This window comes from Piliocolobus tephrosceles, chromosome 9 (genome assembly GCF_002776525.5).
Source record: "Piliocolobus tephrosceles isolate RC106 chromosome 9, ASM277652v3, whole genome shotgun sequence".
Classification (NCBI taxonomy): Eukaryota; Metazoa; Chordata; class Mammalia; order Primates; family Cercopithecidae; genus Piliocolobus; species Piliocolobus tephrosceles.
In genome coordinates this window covers 22,491,161-22,503,373 of record NC_045442.1, presented here as the reverse complement: position 1 = coordinate 22,503,373, position 12,213 = coordinate 22,491,161, and the positions used below count along the sequence as shown (strand labels likewise).

The window sequence follows — 12,213 nt, the reverse complement described above, 5'->3', positions numbered from 1 at the left end:
CAGAGGAAGTGCTGTCCACCAGGGAAGAGCCTGTCTCCTGGCTGGCAAAGTCCTTGCTCTTAAATTATCAGTGATTGATTTGGTACAAGGGCTAAGACCAAACCTGATGAGATCTGCAGGTGTTTGACTTCCCAAGAGCTGTCACTCTGATGCATTTTTGTGCTTGAAACAACTACAGAGTGAAGATGGGATGTACAAAGACTTGTGTGGATACACTTTGTATTAGCCAGGATTCTCCAGAGGGACAGAACGAATAGGATATATGTCTGTATGAAAGGGAGTGTATGGGGAGAAATGGCTCACATGATCAGAAGGCAAAGTCTCACGAAAGGCTGCAAGCTGGGGAAGAAAGAAGCAAGTAGTGGCTCAGTCCAAAAGCCTCAAAAGCAGGGAAGCTGACAGTGCAGCCTTCAGTCTGTGGCCCAAGGCCTGAGTGCCCCTGGCAAACCACTGATGTAAATCAAGAGTCCAAAGGCCAAAAAACCTGCAGCCTTTCAAGGGCATCAGAGGAAGAGAAGGAAGCGTCCAGCATGGGAGAAAGATGAAACCAAAAGACCCAGCAAGCCAGCTATTCCCTCTTCTGCCTACTTTGTTCTAGCCATGCAGACAGATGATTAAATGGTGCCCATCCACATTGAGGGTGGGTCTTCCTCTTCCAGGCCACTGACTCAAATGTTGATCTCCTCTGTCAACACCCTCACAGACAACACCCACAAACAATACTTTACCAGCTGTCTAGGCATCCTTCAGTCCAATCAAGTTGACACTTAATAGTAACCATCACACACCTATAGGCTGTCAAGGGCTGTGATAAGCACTACCTGGAGGGTTGTGGAAGGATCCTCAGAGAGAATAGCTTTGTGCAGGATCTTGAGGATATGGAGGAGTGGATGTGTGTGCATGCACAAGTGTGTGTGTATGGGATACACACACATGTCATATACTATACATATATATGCTTTTCCTCCCTCTCTCTATATATATATCTATCTATATGGCAATGAGTGCTTTGAGTTGGGAGAAAGTCTTGGCTTTTAAACACAGGGAGAGGGATTGAAAACAGAACCCTGATCTAGGAGTTTGCCAGTGCTCAGGACAGTGGAGTTGGAGGAAGGTGTTCTTGTCCCAGCTTTTGGGCCGGAGACAAAAGGTGGTCTCAGCTCATTAAGTAAGAATGGCCCTGGATCTGTAGGGAAGAACCAGAAAGGGGAAGGGGGTCAGAACTAATCAGCTCATATGGCTCCAGGCTTCACAGTACCATTCCTGGTCATCCTTTGTGTGTGCAGCAACAAAGGTCAGCCTTTGTTTTGCTCTCTGGGTGACTCCTGTCCTCCATGCCACCCTCCATGGAACCTGCTGAAGCAAAGCCTCAAAGTCAGGGTCACCTAGGCGTGTATTCACAGCCACTTCTTCTGGGTTCTCTGTTGTGTGGCCTGGATCGGGCAGGGTCTTGGCACCCCATCACCGCCCTTGCTCATCTGCAGCAGCTCTGGTGTGTGCTCACTGTTCGCAGTGTTAGTCCTGAATCACTCACTGCAACTCACTTGCCTCGTGCTGCCCAATCTTACTTCAGTTGTCCTGATGACTAATGTGGTCACTTGCTCTCAGTTTTTAATTGTTTTGGTTTGTATTCGGTACATGCTGGTGTTGTCTTATGGGTTTTGTCTCCTCTTAGTGATGGTGATGATGATGATGATGATGATAATGATGATGATGATGATACCTATTCGGTGATAATGATTCCTCACTCTCTATCCCAGCAATACAATGAAGAATGTCTTATGCACATTTTCTCTGACCCAGCCCTGGGCTCCTACTATCATGGGGCAGGGATGACTCAAACTCTGCTGATCTCAGCTTTGCAGATGCGATCTAGACAATTTCCCTGCCTGGGAGCAGGATGGGAGCAAAACTGATGGAAGCAGTAGACATATGACACTCTTTGTGTGGTGTCAGCTCCAGGCTCTTTGTGGGGTTGGAGACTTTCTTGTACCTTCTGCATATTCCCTGCTTTTCTGCAGCACTCCCAGCAACCTCTTTTCCCTGGGGCGGAGAGAACCATGGTGATGGTATTGAAGGGATTGGATTCTGTCTGCAGCTCATCAGGGTCATGTGTGGGATAGAGGCCACGTGTGAAAATCAACCCACTTGTTATGTGGTGAATGTCTGTGGTTTGCCTCCCCAGCCATCGTTCCCTCTTCTGGCAATAGCCTCACTCCCATCTATGTATTACTCTCAGTTGATGTGTTTGGGGTGGGCTCCAAGGTGACTCTATGAGCTAAACCCAGATTTGTAGCCTGCCATTGTATCCCGCACTGTGACCACAATGAGTGGGCCAGGGGCCCATCCCTGAATTGGTCAGAGCCAATAAGATGCCAGAAGACTTTCAGTGGAATTGTTGAGAAAGAGGCAGTGTTTTTTCCCACTGGATGTGCCATGTCCATCCACAACCTGGGCCACCATGGAAGATGGAAGAACTCTAAAAGAGGAAAAGAAATGGAGCCCTAATGACACCAATTGAGTCCTTAATCTAGTTGTGTGTGAAGCGAGACCTATCTCTAGATTTTTAAAAAATTTCATGAGCCAATACATTCCCGTTCTTTTAATTAAGCCAATCTGAGTTGAGTTTTCTGTCACTTACAACAAGGAAGTCCTGACAGATATAGTCCTGTGACCTTTGGGTCAAAGTCACCTCATCAATATGCTCAAAGATTGCATGAATTTGAAGTGAGTTTCTTTGTTTTGCTTCTTTAGTTGGGTGTCACTTTGTCCTTGTGTTATGATCAACTTTCTAATTCAAACTAAGTTGACACTGCCTTAAGCAGTTCTTTGAACTTATCTAGAGTCCATCAAACCAAGGTCAGAAACCCATAACCCACATACTGTCCTATGGGGGCCAACAGGTCAAGTATATAAGGTTACTTGGAACAACTCCTTGGGAGGGTGGAGGAACTTTCAGTTATCCATCAATTTCTGGGATTCTCTTATGTTATTGGATAGGAGGTGGAGGACTTCTGACCATCTGGGCTTCCAGTCTCAGGGTCCAACTTACCATTTGCATGTTTCTAAAGAGGACAGAGCAGTTGTTCTCACAACTATTTCCTGGCTCTGCAAATAGCACAACACCATCATCGTCCCAGAGGCATGACCCAAATCCTGGCTGTCCTGTAACAGGAGCTGTTGCCACCAAGTGACTTATTTCATGGTGAAACCTTCCAGAAATGGGTTTAGACATTGTTGGAATGTGTATGTATTTTTGTGCATTGCATTTTGGGGACATTATTTGATCTAGTTGGCAAAGTGAAGCCAGATGAGCTGAGAGCATAGGTCATTTGGGCTGCCAACTTTCTGCACTTAAATATTCTGCTTTATTCCCCTCACATTTCTATAGAAGTTCAGCTTTCAAAACTATGCAACAGTATTTGGGCACAAAATTCTGTAAATGCCAATAATCTCTGTAAATCATCTATGCGTGTACATGAATCCAGTGAAAAATAAAGGAGCATTGTGGTCAAATGTGTGGACCCTGAAGTCTGCACACCTGTGTTCCTCATTCACCTGAGGAATGAGGAATGTCTGTCTTGAGGAAGAGAGGAATGTTGGGGATCACATTTCTTTTGTCTTTCCAAAACCAGCTGGGGTGTCACTGGCTCACCAAATTCCTCCATGTTTCCCATTTACAGTCTTTTTGGGCTGCTTCATCACACCATGAAAGGGGATATATTCTGGATCCTTGTCTTACCATATTATTTGATTATTTATTATTTATTGCTCTATGTAAGCCTTTCCTCCCTCTCTAGCCTGAAAGTGCTGGGTGGGTCAAGGCTGTGCCTATCCTGCTCCCCACCCGAGGTCTAGCACAGTGCCTACATGTCGAGGTGTTGGGTACCGTCTTGTTGACCCTTGGGCCTTTGCTGCCATGGTGATGGGGTTGGCCAGTAGGTGTGAGGGAAGAGCCTGAGGGCAGAAGTTAGGGATGGGAGGAGAGGTGTGGGTGGGGTGGCCCAGGGAGTGGGGGTTCAGTGAAATAAGGAGGCTAGAACCTTGCTTCTTTGTACGAGGAAGGTTCATGTGGCCCATTAGCTTCATTGAGAATGGACCTGGATTCATGGCTTGAGGGTGAGCTAGAGACTTGGAAGCAACCATGGCCATTTAACCAAGGTCCATTGCCCTGGTGATGTGGGGTCCTTCCCCTGGGCCAGCCCTTCTGTGGGGCCAGTTTTGTTAGGTGGTCTGTGTCCTGCCCCATGGGGTCTGAAGAGAGGGGCTAATGGCCAAAGAACTATGGGCAAAGGACTTGCCCTTGTTCTTCTTGGATGGGAAGCATGGAGGACAACTGGAGTTGGTCCCTGATCCTCTGTTGTCTGCAGCCATATCCTCAGGATCCCATGGAGGCAGGAATACCTAGCCTTGCTCTCAAAGCAGCAGGCCCTTATTCCTACCACCTCTGCCTCAGCTCGCCCGCTGCGCCTCCTTGGGAGCCCCTCCTCAACCATAGCCCCCAACACATTGGCAGCATGCTCAATTGTTGACCAGGGAAGAAACTTACAGCTCACCAGAGGAGTGACCCTGCCCGTCCATCCCTCACCTGAGATGGTCTGGGGTCTCTTTCTGGATCCCAGATGTGCCTCTGTGTATGTGTGTGTGTGTGTATGTGTGTGTGTGTATGAGAGAGAGAGAGAGAAATGAAGGGAGAGAGAGAGAGTTAGTATAAAATTGGGGACAGAGAATGAGTGGAAAGTCACAGAGAGCACTTCTTCCCTCTTGGGTGCCCCAGTCCCCAAGCCTATGGAAGCTGCCTGTCCTGGGCATGAGGAGGCTGGGAAGGGAGTGCAGTACAGAGGGCACAGTGCTTCCAGGGCTTCTGACCTCCAGGAGTGTACTTTTGGGAAAGGAACTCAAATGTACAGCAGCTCCTCTTGGGTTACCAAGTGTGTAGACTTGTATAGGCAGCTGGGCCTGGTCCCTGAGCAGAGCCCCACGGGCCATGCAAAGGGGCTCTGACGCTCCTATTTACTGTCTTCCTGACTTGAGCACACCATCTCCCTTTCCACTGTCTCTACTTTTTCATCTGTAGAATGGGTATCCTACCACCTCACTCCAAAGGTAAGTCTAAGGAGACCACGGATGAGGCAGCACTTTGCAAATTCTAATGTTCCTTGCCACAGTGCTGATGGACATGGTGGATGACAGAGCACAGGAGCCCCACACTGAAGTGCTGGGGGTCCACAGAGGGACAAGGAGGGACAGAAGACGCTGCTCCAAGGAAGGGCATTTGGTTCCTACAAGAGTCTTGGATCTTTGTCTTCTTGCCCTGGGCCATAAGGAACCAGAGGCTCAGTCGGGCTTTGGGGTGGTAGATGCAGGCAGCTGCAGGGGATGGAAAAAACAGGCACCATCCCTCATTGCCTCAGATTTATCCAGTTCTTTGTCCCTGGTCTCAGAGGGTTCCTTTCCAGACTGTGTTGGGAACTACAGGGGCCCTTGGACCTTCAAGTGTGATTTTTTTTTTTTTTTTTTTAATGGAGGTGGTTCTAGAGAACTCAGGAAGAAAACTGGCATCATAAAAATATGATGTGATGTGGCTAACAAGAAAGCATAACAGGCCTGGCTCTGCATGGCCTAATATAGCCTGGCATTCAAGCCCCAGCCAGGATGTAAATGGGGATTGGTAACTGAAAACACGAGCGGTCTCTCGGATGGGATGACGGAGAGCCTGCTGCGATCTCTGAGGCGGACATGCCAAGGGGATCTGAAAAGCGGCCCCAGGGGACCGTCCTGGGTTTCCAAGTGTGGGTGGGGTTGGGACCTGGATGAAGGCACCCCCCTGCAGCCTCCTGCCCACACTCTGCCTAGCGGGTCAGCATCGGACTGACCAGTCCAATTAGCCCTCATGGGGAGGAGTGGTGGGCTCAGCGCCACCAGAGGTCATAAATTCCATCACCCTGACCTCTTGAGAGCAGAGTGGACCAACCTCTCCATTCCCCTGCTCTGCCAGCATCCTGGATAGCTGGTTTTGGCCCTACATGGACTCTCTGAGAGAACATGGCCCAGTCCTCCCCCTCAAACAGCGGATTGACGCAACCTCGAGTGTGGAAGCATCATGGGGGCAATGCCAGACACTTTTTCTTCCTCATCCTCTCTCCTTCTCCTGCAAAGACACAGATCCATGAGTCAGCCGAGAAGCTAAAGGACTCTGATGCTATTTGGTGCTGACTTGAGACTCAGGTCTGGGGAGGTAGATGGGGCAGAATGTGGGAGAGGAGAAACAAGTTTGGGAGTGAGAATGGTTTCCCTGGGGCCACCTCGCCGGGTGACCAGTTCATCTCTGTTTGCCTTGGGCCTTTCTGGTTTTGGCACTGAAAGTCCCAAATCCCAGAAAACCTCTCAGTCCAGGGAGAACCCGGATGGTTGGTCATCCTTTCCCATCAAAACCTCTGAAGCCTGCTCCTATGGGAGCATCATCTCTGGATTGGATTGGTGTCCCACGTGACTCAGCCAAGGACCCAGAGCCTCCCGCTGGCAGAGCTAGGACTTGAATACAAATCCAGGGCTGTTTGCCCCCAGCCTACATTACTCAGGTCCTTCCATGAAGTGGGACACCTGGATCTCTCCAATGATCTTGGCCAAGGCCTTTCCCCAGGATGGAAGTGGTGGTGAAATAGCCAAAAGAGAGAGGAGAGGGGTGAATGAGTCACCCTTGGAGATCAAAAAATAAGACCCTGCAGTTCACCCTAGCTCAGAGTTGTGGGATCCCAAGGGGGAAAGATGCGATCTCTGCCCTTAAGGAGTTCACATCCTGCTTAGAAAAGTGCAGTGGGCTTGCCTTTGGGTGCCTGGCTCAGGTACCACTCAGTGCCACCTACACACACTCACCAGGAAAAAATAGACAAAGGGTGTGGTTTATCAAGATTGCATTACTTTTAATTTCCCTTATAGAATGTATTCATTCAAGAAATATGTATTGAATATTTGTTCTTAAGTGTGTTGTTGCTTGTGTATGAGACATACTCTTTTCTTTTCCCCTCCTTCTGTCCTTCACCCCAACGTCCCAATTCCACCCATTCCTCAGGTCCCAGCTCAGTAGGTAATATTTATTGAACACTTAGTACGGATCAGGTGCCATAGTAAGCACTTTGCACTGCTTTAATTAAATACATTTAATCCTCATGAAAACCATATGATTCTATTATATCCATTTTACAGATGAAGAAACTGAGTGGTTAACCGGCTTGCCCCATGACACATGGCTCTTCACTGTTAGGCTGGGTTGCACCCTGGCTTGCACCTTCCCTGCAAGGAAGGCTTTCCTGAGCCCTAGTGCCCAGTTTCTAAAGCCCCTTTGATTAGTCTCCGCTGGAGCACTTGTCACCAAGCTGTGACACACAATCTCCTTGTCTGTCTCCTCCATGAGATGGGGTTCCTGGAGGGTTGGACTCCTTCCTGCTGTGTCCCTGAGAGTAGGCATTTAGGAGGAGTTTGGTAAATACATATTGGATGAGTAAATGAATGAATTGATGGGTGAGTGAATGAGTTGCCTCAGTGGCCATAGGAGCTCTGAGATCCTCAGCAAAAGCCTTTGTTTTGTCACTGAGGGGCACTCCACACTGGCAGCACTGGGCCGAGGAGCTCTTGACGGCACAAGGCAAACAGCCCTTCTGAGTAACCACATAACTATGACATCAGGAAACAAACTGATTTTTAAATACTAAAACAAGTTTAAACTTTTTACAGTAAATGACATCTTTTCATGAATTCTTGGGATGAAACTGAGATTTGGAGGAAATTTCATGCTTGTGTTGGTGTCAACAGGCGCGTCTCAAATTTCACCCTTCACCCAGCCCCCTGCAATTTCTCCTCTGCTGTTGGAGTGATTTGGGGAAGAGTTTGAGAAATGCCGCCTGGAGGAGCTGGCTGGAGCTCAGGACATGGGATGTCTGGACTCAGTGTGGGCTAAAGGAAGGGCATTTCAGGGAGGCGCACTGCAGGAGCAAAGGTACAATAATGGGGACAGGTGGCCCTCTCCTTGTTCCTTGTTCCTGGAGCTGGGTGAGCAGCCAGTCCCTGTGAATGGCTCTGAACATGCCAATAGCTATTGCAATATATGATTAGCAGCCACATCCTGAAGTACCACCAGCACCACCACCACCAAGTACCATCACTTGGAAAACCTCACACTATTTTTAGTCCCTTTAGCTCAAGAAAATATTATATCATCTCTTTTCCTCCCTACAAGCCAATTCATTGTTGATCTTGTCCCGTCATAAAACTCCGTTCTTCTTTTTAGCTGTGCGAGACCAATCAGCGGTGGGGTGGAGTCCCTCTGCTATTTTCATATCTTGTGTCACTTGTTCACATGGGAAAAATCATGACATTTTCCCACGTTGGGGCCCTGTGCAACCTGGCTTTGAATTTTAAGCATGTAATTGCTCTGGATCATGCAAGGGGGCCGATGAGCTGACCGACCAGCAGGGCTCACGGTTCCAGGCGCCTGACGTTGGTGTGACTGGGGCTGGATGCCGACGATCTTATTGATTTTAGAAGCATTTCCAAGAAGAAGAGGAGGAACCAGTGCCCTGTAGAGTGGTGGGAGAAAAGAGGGGCAACGTCCTCCGTTGAAGGAATCTGCTGTGATTCAGCAGGAAGGCCGGGAGATGCTTGACAGTTCCAGTTCATTGCAGGTTTACAAGTGCTTTTCCACCTTGATCTCTTTTGGTCAAAGTTCTGGGAGTTGGGGTAGGCAGAAGGCATGATCTGCCTCCTACAATTGAGGAAACAGAAAGGGCCAGAAAAACAGCCCAGTGCCCCATGGAGCTAGAAATGGCAGAACCAGACTGCAACTGGAGCAGCGTAGTGGCTGATGTGATGGGTCAGGGGTTCAGACAAACATGGATGTATATCAGGCTTTTCCATTTGTTGGGTGAGTATCTGCACAGTCACTTCTCTTCTCTGAGCCTCAGTTTTCTCAGCTGTAAAATAGGGATGATATCATCTCACAAGTTGTGTAGAATGTGACAATAGATGTGAAGTATGTAGTAAGTGCTCAATATATGGTCCCTATTCATACTATCAATACTATTTTTTGCTGCAGATGTCCCATCTCTCTGTGTATCTTGCCCAGTCTTCCCCTCTCTCCTTACCAGAGGGTCCCATCTGTTATCTCTTTCAACTTGCAGCCAAATAAGCTTCAAGAATATGTAAATAGTTTAAAAATTCAAGGCACAGACGTGTCTGTTGTGTTCTGGATCTGCCAAGAGACATCGTTGCCATTTCTCTGCCACTTCTAGCTCCATGAGCCCCTGGGCTACTTTTCTACCCGTTTGTTTCCTCAGTTATAGGAGGAAGATGATGCCTTCTGCCCACCCCAAATCCCAGAACTTTGACCAAAAGAGATCAAGGTGGGAAAGCATTTTGGAAGCTGCAATGACTTGGAGATGTGCGTGTCCTTTCAGCAGTGAAAGGGGATTAAGAGAAGCTGCCGCCATGGGCTGGAGTCTGACCTGGCATCACCTGGACAATGGCTGGCATTTGTGGGGCTGTGAGTTTCTAAGAAGGAAATTATCTTGGCAACTCAGCAAAGCAATGGGCAGCTGTCTAGAGTCCCATCTGTAGGGGACACACACATAAAAAAAAAAAACACTGGAAATTTAATGTCACAGGCAATGTTTACCCAAGTGCTTTCAGGGAAAGTTTAATGAAATGGGAAGATCGTTTTTGGATAAGCTGTGTGGGATACAGCATAGTCTCCCAGAGTGAGTGCCAAGAGCACAAGATGGTCCCTAAATAGGGTGGAGACAACCATCTGATGAGCTTTCGGTTTGCTGGGTATATTTGGGGACAAAGCTGAATGGCTTGGGGAACCCCCTTGCCAGGGGATGCATGGGTCTCTCTATCATGAGTCTGGGCTGAGGCTGGAAAGCTGGAAAGGAAGAAAGGTGCAGTGAATATCAGGCATGTGACTGTCCTGCTGTTAAGCCATCTACCCAGACTGTCCCACCCCAGCCTGAGGTTGACGTGATAGGGGTGCATACGTTAGGCAGATGCTGTGGGAACTCCCTGAATGGTTGCCCAGCTCTGGGGTAGACCTGGCCATGCTTAGAGGAAAACAAACCCTGCCAGGAATTCAGGTGGCCCAGGAGGTGGGGGTGCTGGCAGTGAGTGTGTCTCACAAAGGCCACTGTCCTAGAGGCAAAGGCTGGATGGAGGCTGGCCCAGTTCCTTCTGTTCCTAATCCTACAGAATCTCCTTGAAATTTCATGGGCCTCAGGGGTCACCATGGGCTGAGGGGTTGAATGTTCCATGGCCGAAGCTTCGCTCTCTGCTTGGTAGTGAAAACAGCCACCTCCCCACCACCCAGTACAGATGAGCCACGGCTCCTGGCCTCCTGCCGTTCACATGGTCTAGGTCGATGGTCCAGCTAGACAGCCAGCTGTGCATGTGCTGAGCCCCTGCTGTGTGCCAGCTACCCTGTTAAGTGGCTCCTCCTGTACCCAGTTTTTAATCCTTCCAATACACTTGCAAAGTCAGTATTAGAATTCCCATTTTATAGGGGAGGAAGCTGAGGCTGGGGTTAAGGATTCTGCCTCTAGTGGCTTGGAGACTCGGTCCTGGTCTAGAAGGACCCTCCCTCCCATGCATGTCTTCCAGTTCTAATGTCCACGCTGGCTGAGATTTCCAGTGTCCTGCCCTGCTTGCTGGGTCCTTGTGGGTTTTTGCTGTGGGTCAGGGAACTTCAGGATTCACAGATGCCGGCTGACTTAGGGTCTGGGGTGCTGGGCTCCCACCCTATTAGGGACCAGCCATAGCTGCTGGGGCCTCCTACTTGGGCGAGGAGGAAGCAAAAAGGCAGTTTTTTTGTGGGACCCTGCACAGAAGGTGGAAGCATGCTCAGGGGAATGGGGTGGGACTCCTTCTCCCTGCACCTTTCCAGCTTTTCTGGGCACTTGGTGGTGGGAACCCCAGGGGACAGTATTGCTTTCCTTCTGCTTTTTGGGGTGGGGCTGGGAGGTGTGAAAAGGAAATGCAGGCCCTGGGCAAAGGTCAAGTACACAGGATCAAAAGACCCATGTGGTATTTACTTGTCCCATTTCCTTGCCAAAGGCCACCCCTGGAGCACAAAGCCCGATCTTCAGAACTTGAGCCCTGCTGTTGTTCTGGAATTCTGGACTGAGATAGGGCAGGGGGCCATGGCCAGATGGACTCTTGCCTCGTTCTAGCCAGGGGAACAGCCGACTTGTTGGGCTGGACCAAGAATATGGCTACCCCCTCACCCACTTCAGGAATCCTAATAGATTTCTTTTTGACATTGTACTTTGCAATTCCCTTCTCCTGTAGGTGAAAGGGCAAATTGGAAGGTAAAACCTGCGGTGGCAAGGCCTTGAATGTTGCTTATCATCTCCAAGTGCAGGGTGGAGAGAGTGACAGCTTTATGATGATTAACCTGTGAGTCTGCTGCGTTGGAAAAAAGTTAATCTCGAGGCCCAAGACCTCCCCGCCCCCAGCCACTTTTAAATGCTACTTTCTCAAGGCTGTGAACTTGATTCTTCCCCTCCAACTCGTTGTGTTTATTTTGAATAGTACTTCTCAGGAACTTTTACATTAAGCTTTCCTAGCTGATGTTGCTTGGTTTGGACTAACGTCAATAATAGTCTTTTTTTCCTGGTGTAATAATGGAAAATATGCTTCATTTCATGTGCCGCCTCGGCTAAATTGTGGTGGCAACATGGAGCTCTGTATTGGGAAGAATCTTGGGCTGAGACCAGACTCAGTAGAAAGTAGTGCTGTGATTGATTAGCAATGCCTGTCATGGCCATGGGAGGCAGGAGTGGGGACATCTGCGCCATCCCCTATTTAGGAGATTAAATTTAATTTCCCCACGCCTGTGTGTCTAGTCTGTAGCAAGAAGACCTTTAACATAAAAAGTCAATCCTCTTCTACAAGGGTCCAATATGCTGTGCCCAGTAGGGAACCTTATGCACTCCAGAATGGTCTTGCTTTTCACTCAGCTTTCAGAGTGAATTTTTTTTCTTCTTCTTCTTCTTTTTTTTTTGAGACAGAGTCTCACTCTGTTGCCAGGCTGGAGTGCAGTGGCACAATCTCGGCTCACTGCAACCTCCTCCTCCCAGGTTCAAACGATTCTCCTGCCTCAGCCTCCTGAGTGGCTGGGACTACAGGCACACACTACCGCGACCAGCTAATTTTTGTATTTTTACT

The 12,213-nt window shown here is 48.8% G+C and overlaps 1 pseudogene; it reads left to right on the top strand.

Moving 5' to 3' along the window:
• Positions 1-12,213, top strand: part of LOC111538896 — an 82,911-nt pseudogene that overhangs the window by 69,230 nt on the left and 1,468 nt on the right.